Genomic DNA, 8,680 nt, shown 5'->3' with positions numbered 1-8,680 from the left:
GGGGTGCCCTGGAGATATCAGCCAGACTCTCTTGCTACAACCCATCTAGCCTTGCCTAGACTTCACATCTAACTTCCAGAGCAGAAACTCAGTGTGAGCAAATTCTCACCTTCCTTCCTTTCTCCTCCTACAGTTTTTCCTTGGCCAGCTGAACTCCTGTCCTTGGGGGCGCCTGCGTGGTTCAGTTGGTTAAGGATCTGACTCTTGATTTTGGCTCAGGTCGTGATATCAGCATTGTGAGATGGAGCCCCACATCAGGCTCCACACTGGATGGAATCTTAAACTTGCTTAAGCTCTGCCTCTCCAGTCCAGCTTGCGTGTACCTGCGCTTTCTCTCTCTCCCTCTCTAAAAGAATAAAAGTGAAAATAAATCCTAAGAGCTCCTTACTCTCTGCCAGACATATGGGATCATTCATAAATCAGTTTCAGCACCCCCTGCCATCCTGATGTCCCACATTCCAAATGCTCCAACCATGTGGCCTTCCCCATTCCATTCCCATCCACTCGTGCCTCTGTACCCCTTCCTTCCTTACTCTGGTTCTTCCCTCTTCCTCCTCCCTTACTCCTTCCTGCATTTATTCATCCTCGAATAGCACTTCCTGAGCAAACCTAGTTGCTTTGTTCTCCCTGTTCCCTTGGTACTTTGGACAGAACCCTGCAAAGAGGTTCAGTGCTGAATTCTAGTTCACTGTCTCCATGTATTCTCCCTTTGCTCCCCATCTGAGACTGAGCTCTCTGGGGCAAGACCCATGTCCTGTTGGCCTCACTGGCCTGGTGCCTAGCATTATGGGTGACCCATAATGCCCATTATAGGTGCTTAAATACATCTTTGTTGAAATTTGAACAAACAATAACTATTGCTATAGTCAAGTAATTCTCTGTTTTATAAGAAGACATTTCATATCCAGTTTTTCCTTTTTGACTACCTCTGAAAGGAAGATCTAAGAAAGCCCCAGAATTTCAAGTGAAAAATCACCCAGGCGGTACAGGTTAGGCCAGGACATGGGGCCAAAGGGCGACACTGACGCGCTGAGCCTGAGCATTCCCTCTCCAGATGAGACCTGCACCGCTGGAACCATTACCCAGCAAAGGTCACAGAAAGGGGGGGAGATGGCACAGAAGGTTTCTGAGTAGGTGAACACTGGCAGATCTGAAATCAGTTCCCCACACTGGGCTTTTCCTGATACAGACAGGAGAGGTCCAGAGCCTGGGATGGACCCCAAGAAGCATGGGGTTGGAGAGTTAGAGGCAGAGGCTGAGTATTGGCCCCCCAAATGCTGTAGCATGGAGCATGCACATGGGAAAGGTGTTTGTGAGGCAACATCCCCAATGAGTTCACGTTTTCCTCATTCCACAACATGGCATAGCATTCGTGGTGGGGTCTCTAGAGCCAGATTGCTGGTGTTTGGTTCTGGCAAATGTCACCCTTGGGGAATTTATTTAACTTCTTTGTAGCTCACTTTCCACACCTGTAAGATGGTGACAGTAATAAGATTTACCTTGGAATTTTTATGAGGATTCAATGAGATAATCCATGTAATTTTCCAAAACCAGTTCTTGATGTATAGTAAGTGCTCAATGAATACTAGCCAGTATTTCATAGTTCATTAACCAGCATCTACTGGGCACTTCTGCTACTTCATAAAAACCCGCCCTGGGGGGAAAAAAAAAAACAAACGAAACAAAAAAAAATCACCCTGAAACTTAATGACTTAAAACAGGAAATCATTTTATTTGTTATTTGTTCCATAGGTGAGCTATCGGGGCTGGGCTCAGATGGGAAGTTCTTCTGCCGGAATCACCCAGGATCACTCACACAGCCACAGATCTCTGGCAGTAGGACTGGAGCTGGATGGTGTAATTTGGTGTCACTCACATATCTGGTGGCTGGAGCTGGCCATCAGGTCACATGTTACAGCAGTGAGTCTCAGCAGACCAGCCTTGACTTTTCCCCTTTGTGGCCCAGCCCCAAAAGGATAGCCCTAGTGAACGGAGGCTTTCCGAGCCAAAGCTTGCAAGCCCAGAGTCAAAGGATGGAGATGTAAACTTCACAAGTTGCTAGGAAGACAGGCAAAGTCACAGTGTAAAAGGACAGGGGGCCACGTTGAGAACTGTCACAGCCATCTACATAGGCTACCATGATAAACACTCAGAGTTCAGTTCTGAAAGCTGGAAGAAATGTTTTCATGGCTCCCAGGGCTCAGAACAGCAGGGAAAATGTTGAGACATAGGAAAAAAACCTGTAATGCAAGGTTTGAACATGAGGAGTGCCCCAAGGTCAGAACAGTGAAGTGCTAGGGGATTCAGATCAGTTTATTCCTTTACAGTGAGGAGGGGTGAGCTTTAGTGGGTTGGAAAGGCTTTATTAGTTTGCCCCTGAACATGGTTAGAATCTGGACATGAAGGGGGTGGGGGTTAGGGAGAGGGTGGTTGGGTTATGGACATTGGGGAAGGTATGTGCTACAGTGAGTGTTGTGAAGTATGTAAACCTAGAGATTCACAGATCTGTACCCCTGGGGCTAATAATACATTATATGTTAATTTAAAAAAATAATCTGGACATGAGGGGATGGGGAAAATTGTATTCCAGGTGAAGGGAAGAGCAAATTTAGGAAAACCAAGGTGTATCAGAGAAATCCAAACCCATCTAATATAGACCTAGAGTGAGGGATCCATGAAGGAGAGATTGGAAACATAAGGCTAGAAAGATCACCTGAATTTGAACTTCATTCTGGAGGCAGTGGGGAGCCTCTGGATATTTTTTAGGTGACCAGTGAGAAGAACTATATTGTAAGAAGACTCTTTTGCCAGTAGTCTTTTGGAGGACTTGGGCCGTCAGCAAGAAGGGGAGTAGGAGATCATTCGATAAGGGACTAGGGTCTAGGCAGAGAGATTGACAATGAGCAGCAAGAATAGAAAATATATGGTCAGAACCCAATGAGGCAGCATCAAGGATGACTCCAAGGTTGCCAGGCTCAGTGCCTAAAGGATGGAGGAAGAAGAGAGGTGTATACAAAGCAAGAAAGTCCAGAGGAGGAACAGGTCTGGAAGGAACTCGTGGATTTGAGGAATGTGTGGGACACCCAAGTGGTGTCCAAGCCACGTCCAACATCATGCCATGGGAGGAGGAAGAGGAAAGAGGAGAGGAGAGGAGAGCTTGCTGGAGCAACCCTGAACACAAAGAGGGCGAACCCTTCAAAACAGCTGTCAGAAGTGCCAGATGTGGCCAAAATATCAAGGAAGAAGGATGAGAAAAGGCCAACCAGCAGATATGACAGTGAGAAGGTCATGCGGACTTCCCAGTAGAGCAGAGGAGACAGAAGTTGCACCGGGCTGAGGAGGGAGCAGCAGGCGTCCTGCTTTCTGGAATTCAAGGTTGGAGAGATCCCCTGAACTTCCGGGACTCCAGTGCCACCCTCCTTCCACTTCAGCCCTACTATAGTAAAGGAAATCTTTAAACTCCTAAAAATAGAGCAAACACTGTCTTTCCCTTTCATCCTAGAGGAGGGAGGCATGCAAGACTCTCCTTGCCTTTCTCCCTCTGTCTCCTGCCTGCTGGCCGGAGATCCAGCAGTGTCAGGACTCGTGTCCAGGGAGACAGGCGTTGGCGGGACAGACGGCTGTTTACTTCCTAGCAGAGCCCTGCCGTGTTTTCATAGCTCAGAATAGTTCCTTGGCCCTTTGCAGGCTTGGGGGTGGGGGGTGGGGGGCAGGGAAACCTCACTGTTTGTTTTCAGGACAATTCCAGGCCTCTTCCTCTTTCTCTGCATTGTGGTCCTCATTGGGGAATTCTCAGAGGGGGTAAGGTGTGGGCTCAAAGGGTCCAAGACTACTGATTTCCTAATTATCTCCCCCAAGCTGGGCTCCGGAAGAGGGAAGGGCTCATAACTGGCTGTGCAGCGTGGTGTTTTGGTTGGGACAAAAACGCTCTGGCCATTAAGGAAAGAGTTGATTAAAAGACTGCAGGGCAGAGCTGGGGGAGAAAGAGAGGGGGGAAGAGAAGGGGGAACTGCCCCCACCTCCAGTCTCCGTCTGGGCTGGCTTCCAGCGTCTGTGCAGGGAGCTCCCCTCTACTGGAGACCCCCAGGGGGCTTCTTGGACCCCTTTTGCCTGGCAGCTCTGGGCTGCACACTGGTATCTGGAAGTTGCCCAGAGGTGGGAGGAAAAACCGGCTTCACTGAATATTCCTTTGAACTCTGAATTTTTATTTTTATTTTATTTATTTTTTTAAAAGATTTTATTTTATTTATTTGACAGACAGAGATCACAAGTAGGCAGGGAGGCAGACAGAAAGAGAGGAGGAAGCAGGCTCCCGGCTGAGCAGAGAGCCCGATGCGGGACTCGATCCCAGGACCCTGAGATCACGACCTGAGCCGAAGGCAGAGGCTTAACCCACTGAGCCACCCAGGCGCCCTGAACTCTGAATTTTTAAAAACTATGTCACTATGTTGCCTTTTTTTTTTTTTTTAAGTAATCTCTATACCCAGTATAGGGCTCAGATCACTCCTGAGATCAAGAGCCCACCCCCCCACCAACTGAGCCTGCCAGGTGCTCCATAACTACAGGACTTTGGAAAATATTTTAATGAAGAAGATATGAATACATTTATCTTCTCCTTCTAGCAATAATGAATCATTGACTTCTGTTGGGTCATTAAAAGTCAGGAACCACGTCACGGGAGCTCCTTTTCAAGGGAGCACCAAAGATTCGGGAGTGTTAACACAGGACAAAAGGTGGCGGTCACCAAGTCTCATCAAAACTGTTGACAAAAGTCAAACCCAGACGACTGTAGTGACTCAGCCAAGGTCACACAGCTCTTTCATCTTCCCTTGTAATCTTTTATTTTCCTGTTAAATCAGGGCGATAGCAGTGGGGGAGGGGTGGTCTTCGGGGCTGCCCGCGGGAGGCCTGAGGGTGTCTCTGAGAATCTTCTAAGGGAAATCAAGACCCTCCTTCTGTCCCACACCCACCTCTACCACCACCCCCACCCCCACAGACCCCACCTCACTCCACCTCCCACCGGGCTGAGCACTGGCGGCTGCAGGACTTAGTTTCCCTTCTTGTTCCTCAGTCCCAATTCTTTCAAAGAATTTCAAAGAAGCCTTGAATTGAAGCAAGGAAGGGATGGCATCTTTAGCTTGAGTCACATTTCCTGTCTCACCTTGGATAGTCCCTCTTTGCCTCCGGGGTACAGACCAGAAGGAAGGGGAAAATGAGCTTTTTGCACATGTTTCCAACCACTATACTGGAGACTTACTTCCCTCGCCTCTGCCTCTGCAGTGCACCGTGAACAAAGTTTAACTCCTGGCAGGAAGGATGAAATTTGACAGCAAGAATGTGTCCTGAGGGCTCACGTGATTTGGCATTGCCCAAGGGTTGACGAGGAGCAGGAGAACTGTCTACCATCTGGTGAGGAAGGGACTGGTTGACCATGTGTGGAAACAGGATATTCTCTGAGGGAACAACAGCTTCTCTAGGGAGGACAGCAAGGAAGATGGGGGGCGGGGGGGAGGCAAAGGATGGCAGGTCCATGCTTCCTGTCAAAGTTCTCATCGTCCACCTGATGTTGGTAGAAGGCAGACCCTGGGGCGGAAGGAGAAGGTAGTGAGCAGGCAGCTGTTCACTGTTGACAGTGAAGCAAATGCCCTCTGGGGTTTTTCTGTGGACAAAATGTCCAGCCCATCCGGAGACAAGAACCACGCTCCCCCCACCTGGTCAATAGATGCACAGTTCAAGGTCCTGAAGCTGAACTTTCTCACCACGCCAGCGATAAGTCAGCCATTTTCACCAGCTAACAATGATTAACCCAACTCTCCCTCCACCTGCTTTCCCCAATCTGTTTTTGTAAAAAATCAATAGGGGGCCGCCTGGGTGGCTCAGTGGGTTAAAGCCTCTGCCTTCAGCTCAGGTCATGATCCCAGGCTCCTGGGATCGAGCCCCGCATCGGGCTCTCTGCTCTGCAGGAAGCCTGCTTCACCCTCTCTCTCTGCCTGCCTCTCTACCTACTAGTGATCTCTGTCTGTCAAATAAATAAATAAAATCTAAAAAAAAAAATTTTTTTTTTTAAAAAATCAACAGGGTCGCTCATCGAAAAGGTGACAGTCGTCCATCCAGCCAGTGTCTACTGTCTATCCCTGAACACCTTACCCTTACTGATCACTAGGTAGGAAAAAAGAAAACAAAGCAAATAAAGAAATTTAAAAAAAAAAAAACTGTATCTTGTACAGTTTCAGCTGTCATCCTTCGGAGAAATCTACTCTGCTCAAAGCTCCAGATCCAAGCTGGGTTTTGCATGCCTGCTTTGGTGCGCAGACAAGACCCTCTCCGGGGATGACAGCGGAGGGAGGCAAGGCAGCTCCTTCAGCAGCGCCCAGAGCCCCACCCAGAACAGAGGACGTGGCTGCAGGTGAAGTCAGAATTCCTTTTTGGTAAGAAATGCAATTTTTGGATGAGGTGTGCGGCAAATTCTGGCTCCTTTTCCTCCTCACTTTCCTGTCGGCAAATAAACTTGTTCGAGTGAGTGAGTCAAATTTGTTCTTGGAGAAGGAGGTGCCAGGACACTGGAACCAGCTGTGCTTACTTAATAACAGACCAGACTGTACTTTCTGGCCCCTTTCCTTAATGTTCCTTAATGTTCCTCCCAAACCAAGAGCCCCACGCCTTTGAGTTTCTGTTTGTGGAGAAAGTGCCCGAGGAGTGCCCAGCTAGTGTACCTGTCAAAAAAAGGGGGGGGGGCCTCTATAATTTTCCATTTTCATTGCTTCCCAGACTTCATCTCCCCAGAGGGCATTAGTAAGTCTTGAGTCATCTCCACTGGGGAAAAAATAAAAAAGAAGTCACTTATATTTGGACAAATGGATTCAGCTTTAATTTAAAGTTCCGCTTTAAATTTATTTTATTATTTTATTATTAAGTTTAATTTAAAGGTCCACTTGACCTAACTGTCGAAGGCCTGGCCTCTCAACCCCACTCCATTGTCAAGGTCCCTGAGAACATGGGGGTTTAACGTTGAATCCTCAGGGAGTTGGGCGAGGCGCTTTGTTCAGGAAATGTTTGTTGAGTTAAACTGGAAAACTTCTTGAAGGGGAAGCTGACAGGATTTGGGGGAAATGGTGGAACCCTGCCTCTGGGAGACACATCTCTAAGTGAGTGGATCCTCATCCAAATCTCTAGCAACTCACATGCTTTGTCCACAGTATTCACCTCAAATACCTTTGATTCACCTCAAATACAAGTCCTTTGAGGATCTGAGAAATCTAATTTTCTCTCTTCAGCTTTCTAACAGACTCGGGTCCTTTGGGGCCTCATTCTTTTCTGCACACGATAAAAATTTGCTGGAAGCGGCAGGATGGAGCTGGAGGGTGGAAAGGTAAAGATGAGCAAATGGTCTCGTGATGTACACAGTTGCCCCAAGAGGGTCCCCCTTCCTGGAGGGCAGCCTGCCAGAAGGCTGCCCAGTATGCCCAGAATGGGTTAGCAGCCCCATCATGTGTCTCTATCAACATGAACCCTCTCCCTGTGGTTCTTCCAGAAGATAGGGCACCCCACCGGCTCCCCACCTACTGAGCACATGGTGGAGACCTAGACAGTGGCCTCGGGATATTTCGTCAAAGGATCTGCTCTGTTCTCCCTCAACTCACCCCAGACCATAAAAGCTCCAGTCCCCAGGGATCACCACAATAGTTACTGAATACTTTTTTTTTTTTTTTAAGATTTTATTTATTTATTTGACAGAGAGAAATCACAAGTAGATGGAGAGGCAGGCAGAGAGAAGCAGGCTCCCTGCTGAGCAGAGAGCCCGACATGGGACTCGATCCCAGGACCCTGAGATCATGACCTGAGCCGAAGGCAGCGGCTTAACCCACTGAGCCACCCAGGTGCCCTAGTTACTGAATACTTTTGAGGAGGGCTTATCTAGTAGAGGGAAGGGGCCATCTCTTTGGTCGGGGCCTCCTACCTGTGCTCTGCAGTCCTGACAATGCAGAACACTGCCCCGCCCTCCACAACCCTGCCAACCACAAGCCTCACCGGCAGCACCCCCACCATTAGCCGCTCTCTAGCCTAGAAGTGGGGGGGGATGGGGTTGCTTGGACCAGCAGAGACAATGTAGTCAAGGGCATTTGGAATCAGCTTGAGCTGGGTGGGGGCCCAAGGGAGGTGGGGGTGAGACTCCAGGTCATACCTCCTGGATGACATTGTAATCATTTCCAGCATGGAATGTTGTCAACCTTTGCTACCCACTCGTTAGCTCTGAGTTTCTTTTCCTTGTCCCCAGTCCACTCCTTACAAGGTAATATGGACTTAGCGATGGAAAATCCAAGCAGGTTTTGAAAAACTCTATTCCAACGCGCTCTGATCTTTGAAAATGTCAGTCCGTGACCTGATTCCACCCCCAGCTCCCTTCAGAGGTCTAGGTGACCCAGGTGTGTGAGGCTTTGGTCTCTGCATGGCTACAGGATGATTTCTGCTTGTGCAGGAAAGCGGGCAACATTGTTTCTCGTAACTTAGTTTCTGTTACTTCTATTTATTCCTTGTCCTTTATATATCTAGTCTCCAGGAAGTCCATTGCACTGACTTTCTGGAGATTAGATATATAGATATATATAAAATCTCCAAATACAAATGAAAGAAAGCGCAAACCCCTCAGGGAGATGCAAATTAAAACCATAATAAACTATCA

Source organism: Neovison vison, chromosome 5, assembly GCF_020171115.1.
Source record: "Neovison vison isolate M4711 chromosome 5, ASM_NN_V1, whole genome shotgun sequence".
NCBI classification, from domain to species: domain Eukaryota; kingdom Metazoa; phylum Chordata; class Mammalia; order Carnivora; family Mustelidae; genus Neogale; species Neogale vison.
Note: the sequence above shows the minus strand (reverse complement) of the source record.